General features: G+C 41.5%; 1 protein-coding gene across 7 annotated transcripts in view; it reads left to right on the top strand.

The window, feature by feature from the left end:
• Positions 1-770: 770 nt before the first annotated feature.
• The window catches only part of Tab2 (TGF-beta activated kinase 1/MAP3K7 binding protein 2), a 50111-nt gene continuing 33865 nt past the window's right edge, over positions 771-17016 (top strand). Inside the window, 1 exon segment of one of the 7 annotated variants that reach the window (NM_001393814.1) lies at positions 771-1258. The gene's annotated coding sequence lies outside the window, so the exon portion shown is untranslated. 7 annotated transcript variants of the gene reach the window in all.

The raw sequence follows: 17016 nt of genomic DNA, 5'->3' as shown, positions 1-17016 counted from the left end.
GTGAGAACGTTTGAACACCCCCTCCCCTCGGGAAAACGAAACACATCTTCAAGAAGATAGAAACCTGAAGTGTCCCCCTCTCCCCTCGAAGCTAAAGTGTCTTTGGCTCTGCTTCTAGGACTTCTAGGAACGTGCAGTTAAAATCGAAACAACTCCCTTGTATTATTTAGGTCATTTTTCTCTCCCGTCCTCCCACCCCCATTGCTGCTCAAGGAAAAGTCGAGCGCCCAAGCCGAACACCACTCTAGTCCCGCGGCTCCCAGGACGCGTCCCGCAACGCCCGATCTCAGTCCGTCCCGCCTTCCCTCTCCGGTCGCACGGAAGCCCGCGGCCTGAGTACGGCCCGGCTCCAAGGGGGTGTGTCCGGCTCGCAGGCCCTCAGGCCCCGCAGGCCCCGCAGGCCCCCCTGCCCCGCGGCCCGCCAGGGCCTGCAGGGTCCCGCCCGTCGTCCCGAGCTGGGCCGCTGGCTCGCTCGGTTCGCACAACCCGCCACCCGCTTCCGGACCCGCGAGCCCCTCGGCGGCGCGCGCACCGGTCGGCGCTCAGTTTCTCTCCCTCCCTCCCGCCAGCGCGGTCCGTCCGAGCGTGAGGGACTCGCACTGTTCTCCTCGCCCGCGCCGGGACGCGTCCCCTCCAGCCACGACGAGACGGGCGTGGGGACGGCGGGTGGCGGAGGTGGGGCGTGGACAGAGCATCCCCGCCACCCGGCGGAGGGAGGCCTCTTCACGGCCGCTGCCTCAGATCTCGCGGTGTTTGCCGACCGCCGCGCCGCCATATTGTGCAGCCGTATTTTGATGCGGACTGGGCTGGCGGAGCCGCGGCGCGAGCTAGCGAGAACTGGGGGGGTGGGGGGAGGGCAGGCGAGCGGCCGGGGGGTGGGGGCGGAGGGAGGCAGGGCGGCCGTGCGAGCCGGAGCCGAGCAGCGGGCCGCGGCAACGCCGCCCCGGCCATCGCTTTGATTCGCGGCAGGCGCCGGCGGCGGGGCGCCCCAGGCCGACCCCCTCCCCTCCCCCTCAGCCGTGAGCGGCGGCAGCGGCGGCGGCCCGAGGGAGTTGGCGGCGGCGGCCGGGCGGAGGGGGCTGAGCGGGGAGGGAGGGAGGGCTGAGGTGTCCCCCCTGCCGGGTGGAATCGGCGCTGGCGGCGGCCGAGGTGACGGAGGCGGCAGCGGCGGCGGCGACGACGGGGGAGACGGCTGCCCAAGTGGGAGAGGCGGCGGCGGCGGACGAGGAGGAGGGGGAAGCCGCGGCGGCGGCGAAGGGTAAGCGGACGGCGCTGCGGGGCCTCGGCGGGATCTCCAGTCCGGCTCCCCGCGCCTGCACTGGGTCGGGGTCCGGCTCTACCCGGCGCGCGAGGCCCTAGTGGGGCGTCCGCGCCTTCCTAGCCTCCGTCCCCGCTCCGCCAGGGTCCTGCCCGCGGTGGCCAGGCGCAGGGAGGCCCCCCAAGTCCTGCAGGGAGGGTGGGGGCGGGGAGCCTGGGGCCTGGCCTGGGCTCCGGGGCGTCGGGGGAGGGGGACCGGGCCTGCCCTGGAGTCCAGCGCCCGGGAGAGCCGGGGGTGGGGGTGCCTTGCCCCCGGCCCGCCCCCAGGCCTGTGTTCTGGAAGTGGGAGGGAGGGAACCAGACGCCTTTGGGGGAGCCCAGGTCTGAAGAACGATGACTTCGGGGCCCGCGAGTTAAGGGAGAGCCAGGGAAGTTAAGAGCAGGGTAAAGAGGAAGCACTTCGCTCCCTTTCCTTTCCTATTTTGCTTTTCGGCAGTCTTCCTCGAAATGGGGAGCACTCCCCACTGCGAATAGGTAGCCCCCTTAGAATCCACCGACTATTCCGGTTTTCTTGACCGATTCACCAGACCGACTGTGAGACAGCGGTTGAAATCAGGAGGCTTAACGAGGGTCTCTGGGTGTTGCTGACAGGTGACAGGTGGATCTGTCTGTTGCTGATGCTGTAGAATTGTTGGCTCAGAGTTGTAGACGGAAAGTGTCAGGGAGCGTGAGTTTGAGTTTGTATTTACGTGTTTGGCCAAGTTTTCATTCCATATATAGTATATTTGAGATGCTAAGTTTCCATTCAAGTCAGCTTAATTGTTATGGAGGAATTCTTCAAATGTTTCTGATAAGAGGGGTTTCCAGGAGTGTGAAGGAGATTTGCAGCCACATGGAGCTTTTATTCCAGTCTCCTGAAGTTCTGGTTCCCCAAAGCACTGCAGGCTGTTGGTAGATGGGTTTTATTCATTGGAAAGTTCTTGGACACAAACGCAGTATTCGAGGCAAAAGCCAGGCACACTAGCTTTTCATCCATTTTGTCAGCTCTTGGTAAGTTAGTGAAGTGCCAAATCTTAGGGTTAGGTTGATTGCCATTTTATAAAGGAATTAGTTTGTGTCCTAGCATACTCAAAGATGTTGCTCATTATGCAGGTTCAGATTTTGCCAGGAATTTCACTGGGTACAGATGAGACTTTTTTTTTTTTATTTGCTTGTAGTTATGACTGTTTACCACACTTTGTACAGGAAGAGTTTTGACAGCTTTTCAAAAACACCCTTAATGTCTTTGTAAAGGTGAATCCATGATTACTTTTAAAATTACATAACTTGAAACCTTTTTGAAATCATACGTATTTGTAGTAAATGATCAGTTGCTTTTTTCTTTTACTATATGCTTTAGCTAGCTACTTTAATTCGAATCCTTAGGGGAAAAAAATTCAGATTCATGAGTTGAGCTATTAACCAGATAGTCCAGGAGGAATTCTGTAGCTTTTAAAACGTGTGTGGAATGAGTATGTTGAATGGTGGTACTATCTGTATATTAACAGGAAATAGAACAAAAATCCCAGTGATTCAGAGCGTCTGCTTGCACCCTGCACCAGTGTGTAATAGAGAGTGCCTTTATGTTCCCAGTCTTAAAGAATCAAACTGAAAGTTGAATGTGGTAATTATTATGTTAGCCACTGAATATATGCCATCGTTTCAACTTTCTTTTTGTTTCATCAAATAGCTTTTTCTGAGTTAGAAATGATTTCCAAAGGACATTGGGAAATATTACTATTCAAAATGTTCTCTGTGACTTCTCATAGAACCTGTGTTTGTATAACTAACTCATTAATAAGTAGATGAAATGATCAAAGGTAAAAATGATATGCTTCTGGGAGAGCAAATTTTAAGCCAACCCCACCTGATTGAGGGAGCCACCTGTTTTTAATCCTCTGTGGAAAGAAGTGTTTGCCTTTAGCTAAGAATATGGTAAGATATGTAGTTAATGACACCTAGTAAAATGAGGCAAATTCTGCGTAGTCAGGTGAGTACTGCCCAGACTCCCAATTATGTCCATATCGAGTGTTTCTCTGGCAAAGGTCTTAACATGATTGGTTTTGTGCCTTGACAGAAATAAAAGCTTCATTCTGCTTTTAGGTAAGGAAAATTCCCAAAGAACTGGTTAGAAATCAGTGAGCCACCTTCATTTTGAGAAATAAGCATTAGGTATAATATAGGTTGCTTGAGTTTATGAGGTATATGATAGAAAAGCTTCTGTAGGATGAGTTTTCTAAAACTGAAGTTACACACACTAAATACTTATTTTTATGAATATCAGGATACTTTAGAAAAGATGTTTTCCTTCCTATCTTTTTTAAAAAGTTTCAGGAAATATTTATAACGTAGATTCATCGTATCTCTGCTTGGCCAGATTCACGTGCCCCAGAGAACAGCAATAATGCTTTTGTTTGGATTGACTTATGCCGTCTTTTTTAATAAGAACTCTTTAAGCTCAGGATTACACAGTAGTAGAGACAGGTGTGATGATCGATGCACTGCACAAATGGGGAGAAAGATGCTAGTGGAGGATTGGATGAACAGGAATGTGGGTAGTAGATATGCCTGCTAAGTATAGGGAAGGGGTTGCTGGACTGCACCAAGGAGATTTCTTTCTTTCGATGGGTGCTTACAAACTGTGTGTGTCTTCACTTAGTGCTGTATCAGATGGTAAGAAATTTGGAGATACTCACATTAAATGAAAATTATATGTTCACATTATTGACCTCTGGCTTATGGTCCCTTAAGTAATTACCAGTATTTTAATATTTTATGTCCTAATTATTCTGATCCTTAAAAAGTCAAGAACACACACTCAGAAAAGCAAAATCCCTAAGTACTCAGAGTTACTAGGTACTGTGCATTCCTTGATAAATGACTAAACTCAGTTGTGAGCTTGCTAACAGAGGCCAGGACTGAGGTAAAGGCTCTATCTTTCTGGGTATCCTCATCTCAGAACAGCCTGTTTGTTATAGTGGTGCTTTACCCACATTCACCCTTCTAGGTTTTGTTTTTTAAAGGAAATGGGAGGGGAATTACATGTTTCACTTAGATTCTCTTGACTCGGAAGTTCTAGCCGACATGTTCATGTTTGAAGATTTCTGTAGGTATTTTTAGGTTTTGCCAGTTTAAAAGCATATCAACCCAAAACTTAATTTATGTAGATCCTTACCTCCATCTTCCAGTATGTGACTGCTTTATTGACCTTGTTTATTTTGTTTGTTTGAGACGGGGTCTTGATTTGAGCCCTGCTTCAACCTTCTAATTAGTGCTTTCAGGTGTGTCCTTGCCCTCCTTCAAATTGTAATCATCAGTTCCATTTCAGAATCTTTACTATACACATAGTATTCTGCTTAGTAAAAAGAGCAGTGCTACTGATCATTGAATTCCTACTGGGTACCAAGTTTTCATTCACTTTTCAAGTTTTTCTTAAGCACTACTAGTAGTGTCTGGGACACCTAGATCCTGGAGGTGCAGTACTGAACAGAGAAAATTGTCTGTTCTCATATAGTTTACGCGTCAGTAGTAGATGACATAATAAATGAGTAAAATGTGTCTGGGGGAAACACATGGGAAGAAAGCAGGGAAGCTGAGCAGTGGACATTGTTTAATCTGAGATCTGCAATGAGTACCAGTCTGAATTTCAGAAAATAAAACTATCCAGTGACATTTTTTCTTAGACTAAGAATATCCTTTATAACTTGGAGACAAAGTTGTATTTGTGTTTCAGAATTACAAATTGTTATAGAGTTTCAATTAGTAGGGATTTCCTATTGTTAGTACTTTAGAAAGCTACTTTGTGACTCAGTAGAAAATTCTGGAATTTACCACCCTTGTTTGAATCCTAGTTTTGGCCACCTTCTACTTTGCCACTTGATTTAGAGCCAGTATAATTTCTTAGCTTCTCTATTTTCTAATCTGTAAAATAGATTGGCTAAGGTTTCTGCTGATTAAGTGGTACATTTAAATACAAGCTGTATACAATAGGGTGTGGATAAATTGTGTCACTTTTGTTTGCTGCCTTTCTGGAGCTCTGCAAAATAAACATGGCAGAGGTGGTAAGTGTAGCACGTTCTGCCAGCACTACTGTGTGGACATCTTAAGTCCACATTTCATTGGCTACTCAGAGAGCCTTGCCTGTAGTGTAATGTAAAGGACTGTTTGTCCCTGGAGCTTTCTGGAGAGTTGATTTGTGTCATCTCTAGTCTAACACAGAAGGACCATTACAGCTTTCTGGTGAAGGAGCATTATGGGCCTGTCATTTAGCTTGATAAACTGGATCTAAACACTTTGACAAATGTACAGCAAGGACTGAATAAAATGCCCATTTATGCAGACACTTGAAACATGTAGCACAGTACATGTATGGCACGTAGAAAATGTAGAGTAATAATAGTCAACTGTCAATTTTTCTCATTTATTGTATAAACAAGACTATTTCATACACTTTACAAAATATTAAGGAAAACATTTGTAAAGATGAAATGTGCAGCTTATGAATGAGATTTTGAAGAAAAACAGAGTAACCATTCAAATCAAATCTTTGTAACTCTGGGAGGTGATTACATTGAGCTCCTCAAGTTAGAGCATGGCTTCCTTTCCTCTCTACCTTCCTCATGCGTTGGGGAGGGCATGGACTGGAGCTAGGAGTTCAGCTGACAGAATGCTGAGTGGTTGTAATGGTTGTCTTTGTTCCACCACTACTATTTGTGTGTTTTTTTGAGATAGGTTCTCAAAAACCTGTGCCAACCAGCTGGCTTCGAACACACAAGAACCTGCCTGCCTCTGCCACCAGAATGTCAGGATTAAAGGCCTGCTCTGTCATGTCCTGCACTACTACTCATTGTTGGTAAGCTTGTGTGTCGGAAAGGTTATGGGTTACACTGACTTCAGTGTTGAGTGCATGGTATGAATTTTGCTTCGTTTTGTGGAGGAGGTTTGCCATGTACCCTAAGTTGGCCTAGAGCTGAACTGCAGTCCTTCTCTCTAATGCTGTGATACAGAGAGAAGCCTGGCTGAGTGTCTAGTCTTAAACACACCGTAAGTAAAATCTTATGTTTTTTAAGTCTAGCAAAACTTTTGAGAAAGAATCCTAGAAATCTAAAGAAATGGATTAATTGTATTTGCAGCTAAGCGGTTGGTTGTTAACGTGTAGGCTGTTGACATGAATGTGGAATGGGTTGGTAGTGCCTCCTCCTGCCTGGAGAGACAAGCTCAGGCATGCTGAGCAGTGGGCTGCCCTTAAGGTAGCACCCAATCTTTTCTTTGTGCTTTTGTTGTGGGACAAGGTCTAGCCAAGTTGTCCAGACTGACCTCTTTACTTGTACTTAACTGCCCCAGCCTTCAAAGTACCTGGGGTCACAAACACGTGCTACCACACCCTGTGGGATATAGCAGCTTTTAAAGGCAAAAAAAAATAATTCATGTGTAATTATATACCTTAACTAACTTAAAGGTTGTTTATTTAATCCCTTTAAGGCAGTTGATCTGCACTTACTTTATGAACTAAATGGCCCAGTCATTTGCTTCCATTCCTGACATGAGAGTAATGGTGTTTGCACAGAAAGGGTAAAACCTCCAGCACTCCCTTTAGCAGTGACCATTCTCTGTATATCTAAATGTTAACATTGGTTGGCTTTCTCCTGATGCATGCTGTCCTTTACCTAGAGAGCTGAACAGGCCAAAAAATCCGTAAGCCATTTACACAAAGTATTTCTTGAATTACAGAAAGAAAAAGATTGATCAATAGGATCACTGGGCCAGAGAGCTGGCTCAGCAGGTAAAATTACCCACAGCCAAGCCTGACAACCTGGGTTTGATCCCATGGACTAACTACAATGGTAGGAGGGAGCCTATCCTACATATTGTCTCAGACCTCCATACATGCCATGGTAGGTGCATGCACTCACAGACATACCTAATAGTGTAAAGACAACCAAAATAGCCCTCAAAAATTATGTATTTCCAGTCTGTTGAAATCTGGCATGCTATGGTCTTATTTGGGAGATAAATGAAGTGGCAGTCGAGGGTGATTCCGTGGATTTTGTTTGCCAATCAACTGTGGAGAAGGCCTCGGGGCTTCAGGAAGAAAGTCTGATTCACAGACAGGTCCAGCAGAGGAGAGCAGAAGTAATGTAAGAATGTGCACTCTATTATTTGCCTTATTAAAGAACATGGCATTCTTGTTTCATAAAGGAACAACAACAACAACAAAAGAATGTGACTAAATTAAGGCCTTGTAGTTGAAGTCCCAGAAGCTAGTAGAGTGGAAAGGTCCATGGAGGAGAGAAAAAGGGGAGGAGAGGATGTAAAGAAATGTGAGTTTAGTAGAACTGTGTGAATACTGGTTATTATTAAGAGAGTTATTCAAAGGCATGGGTCCATTATAGGGTAATTTTGATTAGTGAATTCTTCCTAGTTTGTTAATTGAGGTATTGAACAAGACTATAATTTTGAGTGTTAGCATTTTACTCAATGTATTTGCATTAATGACTTTTCATTTGACCTTTTATGTATTAATGCTGACTTTATAGTGTTAGCAGGGTTGAGCACACCATGTTGGCTTCCTCTCTGTTAAAGTTATACCACTGGTTGTATCAGTACACAGGCTATGGCAGCTCAGTAGGATTTTTTTTTATGACTTATCAGTGAGAGAATATACTTTGGAATAGAAATAACAATTTCATTTGAACAGTTTGGTCTTGCAGAACTACTAGTCAGGGAGTTTTTTAGGCAGAGAAGTGAAGTCTGAGTCTTAATGAACTGTTACAGGTGTAGAGAATTAAGTCACCTGATTTAATTCCTCTCAGAAACTGAGGACAGTGTTGCTTTTGAGTTGATCTATTTGTTAACTTGTCAGATTGTCAGTCTCTATCATAGCAGTTAAGTGCCTTAATTTCAGTGTGTTGGAGGTTTAACGTAAAAGGATCTGGCTTTAAAACCAGTCTAATTTCAGATTACTCAGAGATAGTAAGTACTGTTGTTTAACTGTTATCACTGGAGTTCAGTTGCTATTGTCATTAAAACTTTTTAAAAGTTTATTATTTTGTATTATGTGGGGGGGGGTGTTGTGTTGCCTAGTTTACACAGTAATCATCACTATATTTTTGTGTTGTATTAGCTAGCACAGTCTCTACCTGGAGCCTAGTTGGCGTCAATGAGTAGTAGCACCAAAAACGTAAAAGGGATCCTTTACCTTTTAAAAAGTCAACTGTACATAAAGCCTCTTGTATAGATATATATTTGCTTCCATATTCTTTTTTTTTTTTTTTTTTTTTTTTTTTGGTTATAAATCTAGTCTTTAAGGGGGGGATCATCTTTCCAGCACTACTTTATTCTTGATGTTCTGTAGGCTGTGTTTTTGTTTTTATGTATATAACATTTGTATATTATAGGTTTCCATCGGTGCTTATCATCAGTAGTTACAGCGATAGAGAAGTAGGCAATACAGGCCCAAACAGTTTAGATTAAAAAATTGTTTAGAGAATATCTGTAATCCCAGTCCTGAGGATGGAGGCATGAGGATGTAGAAGTTCAAGGTCGTCCTTAGCTTTTGGTGAGTTTGGAGTCCAGCTTGGAATACATAAGACTTTCTCGGGGGGGGCGGGGGGGGATTCAGAACAGATTACATGTTCAGTTTAAAGCCACTGAGCACAAACATATTCTGTGTATGCATGGAGGGTGACTGTTGGTGTTCACTCTGTGACTGGCATGTAGCATATCTATCCTCAAATCAAGTACTACTCTGCCATCTTACTGATGATTTCCCAGAAAGTGGAAAAATAAATACAAGTGGAAATGGGGATTTCAGAAGAAAATTCCCACTTCCACATATGGTGATTCTGCTTTCTTACATATAAAAGTTACTTGCACACTTAAAGATTTTTAAGCTGAAGTGATTGGTTGGTCCGAGTGAGACATCCTCATTCTCTTCATGAGATTTTCCACTTGTGAACAGTGACATAGATTTGGAGGATGACTGTCATGTACTACTGTTGCAGTTTTGAAGTGGAACGAGAAGTACCTTTTGAGAAAGATACTGGTCCATGGGAAAATTGAGCTAGTGATCTTATAACTAAACTTAGGTGCTAATCAGTATTTCAGTATGTTTATAGTGCTACATGATTAAAAGAACCAGAAAACACTTCAGGTCTTATTTGCTTCAGTGACACACCTATGCAAAGAAACCTTTGAGTTCTTCTATGATGTCTCATTCCTATACTTTAAAAAAAAATGTTACCCATAGATGTATTGCAACTCCTTATACAGTGACTAACTCAGTAGTTTTAGATTCCTGCTGTGCACCAGGTACTTACTGGGTGAAGGGGATAGACAGATTTCTAAAATGTCACTCTTGTTCTAGAGATGTTTGCAGAAGAGTGTGATAGATTATGACAAATGCTGTAACTGGGTTAGACAAATCCCTTTAGGAATCTCCTGGAGGGAATGAATGCCTGACTCATTCAGTAGGCAATTAAACAGCCCAACATAGGAGAGATTGCACTTAATCTCAGAGTTAGAAAGACACAGGTTGCAGGTAGAGATTCCATTTCACTAGAAAAAGGTAATGCCTTAAACATGGAGGTAGGAAGGCCTATACATTGTGTATAGCTCCATGACACATTAGGCTCTAATGGTTTGTGAGACGGAGACAGGAAGAGCACAGAGTATGAAGAGATTTGAGTGCTCTGTAAAGAACACTTTGACTTCGTCTTGTGGCTGATGGAACAACAGTACTCAAAATTCTAAAAAGACTGGCTACAGTGGAGAGATTACCTTAGGTAAGTGCTGGGTTGGGGGAAGACAGGCTGTGTGCTGTTTTAGGGTTGACAGGGATCAGAATTGAGACTGGAGTTAAGGAGTGGGGTTGGCAGTGGACTTGAGGGGGAACTGAGTGTAAAGTTAGAGGTAAAGGATTTCATACTCCTGGATTGAGTTCCTGCTGATCCTGACAACACTCACCAATACAGAACAGACCGAGGGAACGATGAAGTTTGGAAGTTGTTTGAGTTTTGTATAATGGTTTTAAGACTTCTTTGCAGAAGGAAAAAGGGCATGATTTCTGTTTATATGGAAGAAAACAGACTTTTGTGTAGGTAGTATTTAAGCAGGGATTTGAATGTGAAATGATGGAGGTAAGTGTTTCCAAATATAAGACAGAGCAATTGCAGAGACCTATGTGTGGAGACCTGTTTGTTATCTTCCAGGAGCTGAAAGGCCTTAGGAGCCTAGTGAGGGAATGGGAAATAGGAAATGGTGTCTAAGTGTGTACATTCCCTGTAGATAAAACTTAATTTGCATTTTCTTAAATCTTAGAACATGGTTTATTGTTACTTGTATAATCAGTCATATTTAGAATAGAACTTTTTAATCATCATTAAGAAACTTTCATCTTCTTCCTTTATAGTCTAGCCATTTCCTTCAACCTTAGCCCCTGACAAACACTAATTTTTTCCCTAACCACACTAGTTTTATCACTGAGAGTTGTACAAATGGAACCATACATTATGTTATTACCCTTTGAGATTAGCTAATAACCCTTGATCCATGCAGATTGTTACATGAATCAGTATTCATTCCTTGTTAGTACCAAAGAGCATAGTACTGTCAGGATGCACATCCTGACATATACTTTTTAAAACATTGATTACTTTGAAGGACTTTGGGGGTTCCGGTTTGGCATTATGAAAATAAAGCTGGGGGCTGGGTGTTGGGAGTGCACGTGAGTGCACCAAGGTGGGAAGTAGTGAATCCGTCTGTTCTTCTCACTGAAGCAAAGGGTTCCGGGTTCCTCACTGGTCTCTGTTGCTGGACAGAAGTACCACTTTTTACAAAAGACACCTTGCCTATTTCAACAGAGAAGATTAATGATTGGAAAAGGACTCTTTGCTTCTTGAAAGTACCCAGATTTTGTATAGTCACTTGAGCAGGTCGCTATCGTTGTCACTAACAACACATGGATGTGGCCATCAGGACAGGGAAGTATACCAAATGGTGGATATTAGTTATCACATGGCATAGAAAATCTCTAATGTTCCTACTAGGCCTCAGAGATGTGGCATATTGATGTGTGAAAGGGGTGAGGGCATTCAGGTACATATGTAAGGGCAAGTGGACTGGATACAAAGAAGGGGGGCAATCATTAAGGCTTTTAACATTGAGTTTGTGTATGAAATACAACACAACTCCCAGCCTAATATTTATAGCTTCAAATTAGAGAATCCAAAATCCTTCAGATTAGTATATGATTAAAGCATAGTACATTCAGCCACAGTACAGTTTCAGCATTAACAAGGAATGAGTTATTGGTACATAACACTATTTTGTTGGATCAAGGGAATTAGAAAAGGTATAGAATAGGATATTCTTCTTTGACTATTGAATGGTGTGAGCTCCTTTCCAAATCATATTTCATTTCCTTTAGTTTCTAAGGTTGTTGGTTGGCCAGCTGGCCGGCTGGCTGACTGGCTTTCCAGACCACTTTATATTGTACTTAGAAATGCACACGAATCTGGTTTATCTGTATTTTCACCAGCACTTAATACTGTCATTTTTCTCATCTCAGCCACCGTAATAGGTAATATCTCATCATAGCTTAAAAGTTTTTTTATTTTGATGAAGTCTAGCTATTATTTCTATTCATTTTATTATCATATTTATTCTGTGGATTGTTCCTTTTTTGCTAACTCTCAGAACTCATGTTCTCAATTTTTTTTTCCTATTATAAAAGTTTTCTAAAAGCTTTTGAATGTGTTATACAGAGATGTGTCATCTATTTTGATTTAATTTTTATATTAAGGTCTGGTGTTTGGGTTGAATATTTTCGGCTTGAGAATAAATTGAATTGCTTTTACAACTTTGACAAAAGTGACATGGCTGTAATTACAAGGGTCCATTTCTGGATTTTCTATTCTTTTTTCTTTTGATCTGTCCTTCCCACTAGTAGTACACTATCTTGATTGCTGTAACTACATGGTAAATTGTCAAATTTCTCTAACTTTATTCTTTTTAATTGTTTTGGCTATTCTTTTTCCTTTTCATATTAAAAAAGTATCACTGGGATTTTGGTGGGAATTATATATACTACACTTGTAGGTCAGTTTTGAAGAAAATACACATTCTTATTAACTCAGTCCATAAGCATCTTTCTCTACTTACTTAGTTTTTTATTTCTTTCCTCAGCATTTTGTAGTTTCCAGTATTCAAATCATAACATACTTTGGTAGATTTATACCTAGGCCTTACAAGCAGTTGTAAATTATATTTTAAATTTTGCCTTTTAATTGTTCATTGTTAACATACCAATATAGATGATTTCTGGGGGTACATGTTGTGTTCTGAGACTTTTGAAAACTGTTTAAATAGTTCTGTGAGTTTTCAGTGTCCTCGTGAGCCCAGTCCATTTTCATTCCTTTTCAGTTTGTATGCCTTTTCTTTCTTGCCTTACAGCTCTTGCTAGCTATTTTCAGATCTCAGGATGTATTCAGTCTTTGATCACGAGGGACGTGTTGGCTGAAAGGTTTTCATAGGTGCTATTTATCAGTTCCCTTTCTAGTTCTAGCTGATTAAAATTTTTTATCATGATTGGGTCTTAGACGATGTCATACTTTTTATACATCATTAACTGATTACATGGTCTTCTTTAAACAGGTAACTCCTTTAAAAGCATTACTCTGCAGTGTATGGAATACATTATAAAAATAGAACAAAGATGTAAGCAAAGAAAATGATGGAAAAATGATTGAAAATGATTGCAATGGTCCAGACGAGAGGCAGGCAATGGTGGCTGGAACCAGGGTAATAACAGTAAAGGGTGAGAAAAGGTCAGATTTTGGATGTGTTTCAAGCCCTGTGTGGGCAGGAACTGCTGATGAATCGTATGTGAGGCATGAAAGGGAATTCAAGAATGACTCCCAGGGGGTGGCCAAAGCAGTTGGAAGCATGGAGCTGCTGTTGGCTGAGCTGGGGAGAGGAGGGATGGCAAGCAGAGACTGGCTAGGCAGGCAGTCAGGAGCTTGCTTTTGAACACATTCGCTCTGAAATGCTTCTAGACTGAGAATTTGTAAGATCAAGTAGACAACTCATTCAATATTTAAAATGGAATTTAGGCATGAGATTGAGGCTAGAAATAATCTTTGTCAGTTGAGGAAATACAGATTTGTTGTGAATTGTAATTCCTTTCTGTTTAGTTCACTTAGTGTAGTAGCAAAGTAAAGAAGTTTGTAAGGGCTGGGGATTTAGCTCAGTGGTAGAGCGCTTGCCTAGGAAGCGCAAGGCCCTGGGTTCGGTCCCCAGCTCTGAAAAAAAAAAAAGAACCAAAAAAAAAGTTTGTAAAAGTGTGGATTGGTTCCGTTTATCACAAACAGTTAGATATCTGATGTCAAGGACAACAGAAATTGTACAGTTGGGAAATTATTTTGAGGATGGATATTTTAAAGATTACTTTTATTTTGAACCATACTTATTTGGTAGATGAGTGGTTCTAATATTACTCCCCTAATAATAGTTCTTTACTAATAATTCAGAGCGTTGTCCAAGCCTTTATAAACTGAAGTAGTCCTGTGAGTATTTTGAAGAGCTTGACATGAGTAAGTCCTCAGATGGTATTCTCTGACAGCATTTCTTATACGTAAAACCATCCAGAAAGACCGTGAACCGGGATGTGCAGTAGCTGACAAGGAGAGATGCAGCTCAGACTTAACTGGTGAAAGGAAAGCATGAGCCTTGGCACATCTTCTGGGCCCTACTCAGATTTGCTTTATACTTAATTAACTTCTGGAAGATATTTTTAAAACATCACTTTTTTTCTGCTGTAACTTATCATTAGCTCTAATGATACTTTCTTATTGGTGATTTATATATGGCTAACATTGCTTTATTGATTTGTAGGGTTTGCCAAATTGTTATAATTGCCTTAATTTATCAGTACTTTGTACTAGGTTGTTTTAAACATTTTCTTTTTCTTTTGGAAAAGGGAAAACTCATTGAGTGTACCGCTAGGATACAGTGGGCATGACAGTAACAGGCTGCCCGTCTCGGTCCTCCTTTAACACTGTAATACAATGCTTTAGCACATAGGCTATTGGTCAATATTTGTAAATGAATGATGCACACAGTCTACCAAGGTTTAAAGCTAGTACACTTACTTGACTTTGAAAACAAATGCATTTAAGAGTCCAGGTTACACTTGGTCATCTTTCTGAGTAGGAAGACCTTGATGCATTTAAATCTGTATCTCACTGCTGGAGAATGCACCATAATACCTTCACCAGCCAAAGCCAGTAAAGCATGTGTTTTACTTTGTGCTATCATTTTTCCCTAGTGGTAATGGGTCTACAGATTCATCTTCCTTTTGGTCCAGAACATTGTTGAATGGATTACACATTGCTAATGATAGCCTGGGCTCATTGAATACATAGTAGCATGTCTCTTAGGACTTTCTGTCTAGTCCTCTCTGTTTGCAGGTGATAGCAGAAGTAAGTATAGGCTACACTTTTCTTTGTCAGTTATTATACTTGTAAAACATTTACATATTCCTTTATTTTGAGCTGTATAAGACAAAAACACTGTGAACCTTTACTGTTCTGTTGTACATTTAAATAGCAGGAAAGTGAGTGATTTTTAAGTACTATTCGAGCATAGGTGCAAATGTTTATGTAGGCTAGAGGAATACCTCTTGTGAGTTAAGTAGTCTATCCACTATGGTTTTTGAGACAAGATATCTCACTGGCTTGGTTTACCAATTCAGCTAAGCTGGTTGCACATAAAACCAAGGGATCCACCTTTTCTACCTCCTAAAGCCTGGGATTACACAGGTCACCACACTGTATAAATACCCTTTAAAAATACCTGTACTAGGGATCAAACTCAGCTGCCTCCAAATGAGCTATCTACTGGCACTAAAGTATTTTTATTTCCAGTTGCTTAGTATGTGTATGGAGTACTTTTGTACATGATCTTATCTGTATATACATTCATATACAGATAAGTACAGTTTATGACAAACTAATAGGATATATATGATGCTCTCTAATATTGGTGACACCAATATAAGAATTCTTAGTGACCTGGTTTAAGTACCGGGAATAAGAGAAAATAGCTATATAATAACTCGTATTTATTTTAATGCTGTAAATGAAACAATATGTGATCACCTGAACTAAGTGTCTGTTTCCCATGATTATTTGCAGCATTAAATGACCAAGCACATTATAAATCATTTGGCCCAGTACCTGTTATTAAAGCTTTAAATTTTCTCTTTTCATTTGGTTTTCTTCTTCTTTTTTTTTTTTTTCTAAATAGTGTCTTATTATATATATAGCATAAGCTGGCCTTGGATTTTACAAGTGTTGTATGTAATACAAGGATGAACAGGTATAGGCGCTTGATGCCAGTTCTTTTGTGATTTCATGTAGCTAACTATCTTAGTTAGGGTTTCCACTGCTGTGAACAGACACCATGACCAAGGCAACTCTTATAAGGACAACATTTAATTGGGGCTGGCTTAAGGTTCAGAGGTTCAGTCCATTGTCAAGATAGGAGCATGGCAGCATCCAGTCAGGCATGGTGCAAGGGGAGCTGAGAGTTCTACATCTTTATCTGAAGGCTTCTGGAAGACTGGCTTCCCGGCAGCTAGGTCTAGGGGCTTAAAGCTCACGCTCACAGTGATATGCCTGCTCTAACAAGGCCACACCTCCTAATGGTGCCACTCCGTGGGCCAACCATATACAAACTTTCACATTAACTTTCTTGGCTTTGTTTTATAAGTTCCCTCTTACCTTTCCTCTTTTGCATTTCCCAAGTCAGTGTCAAGGATAAATACCCAAAGTCAATACCAGTCAACTATAAAATCCCTCGCTTCTCATAGAAACAATATGATATGACCCAGTTTGTATTTTGGGCAGTTAATAGGCCTGTTGCTATTGTAAAATACAGCTTAGGAGAGCTGTTGGGTAAGACAAGGTATCAAACAGGTTGTTGTTAATTGGTTATAAAGGTAACAGCAGAACCAGTACATTAAGGTAGCAGTAGAGGGATGAATGCAAGAAATCCTTGTGGGCGTGATCAGTGATCCTTCCACATTGATTGTTAAGATTGAAAAGAAAGAGTACTCGTGAGGCTCTTGGCTTCAGAGCCACGCTGTTTACAGTGCATTATTGGGTAGGAGTTAGTGGATTGAGTTTCGGTTGCATTGTTTAGGCTGGTAGTGTGTGTATTGTCTGGATGCTGGTTATTTGTTCCAGATCCACCCTTTCTCTCCCTCACTGTCTTAATTCCGTTGCTGTTAAGAGCTTCCCTTTAGGAAAAAGTATGTTCTTTTTTTCAGTCATAGCGAACAGCAGAGTTTATTATATGTGGAGAGCAATCCCAAATTTTCTACCCTCATTCCTTTTCTCCTACTGAGGTCTCCTCTAACCTATATGAAGATTACTTAGAGACTATTCCAGTGTCATTGTCTGTCGTCTCACCCCACCTCTAGGCCATGGGTACTCATTTTTATAGTTTTATATGTGAAATAAAGTAAGTTGTTAGAACTGTTTAAAGGAAATTGCGACCACATGCTGTGTTTATAATTCAAATAGTAATCAGTAAATAAGACATCATTCATCTTATATTACTAGGTAAAATTACTTGCATAAAGTAATTAAAGTTGCACCATGTATGTTATGTAGATTAATAAATATATATTTTAGTTCCAACTCTGCTTTCTTATACTTC

Source organism: Rattus norvegicus, chromosome 1, assembly GCF_021556685.1.
Source record: "Rattus norvegicus strain SHRSP/BbbUtx chromosome 1, alternate assembly SHRSP_T2T, whole genome shotgun sequence".
In the NCBI taxonomy this organism is placed as follows: domain Eukaryota; kingdom Metazoa; phylum Chordata; class Mammalia; order Rodentia; family Muridae; genus Rattus; species Rattus norvegicus.
This window is presented reverse-complemented; position numbering and strand designations above follow the sequence as displayed.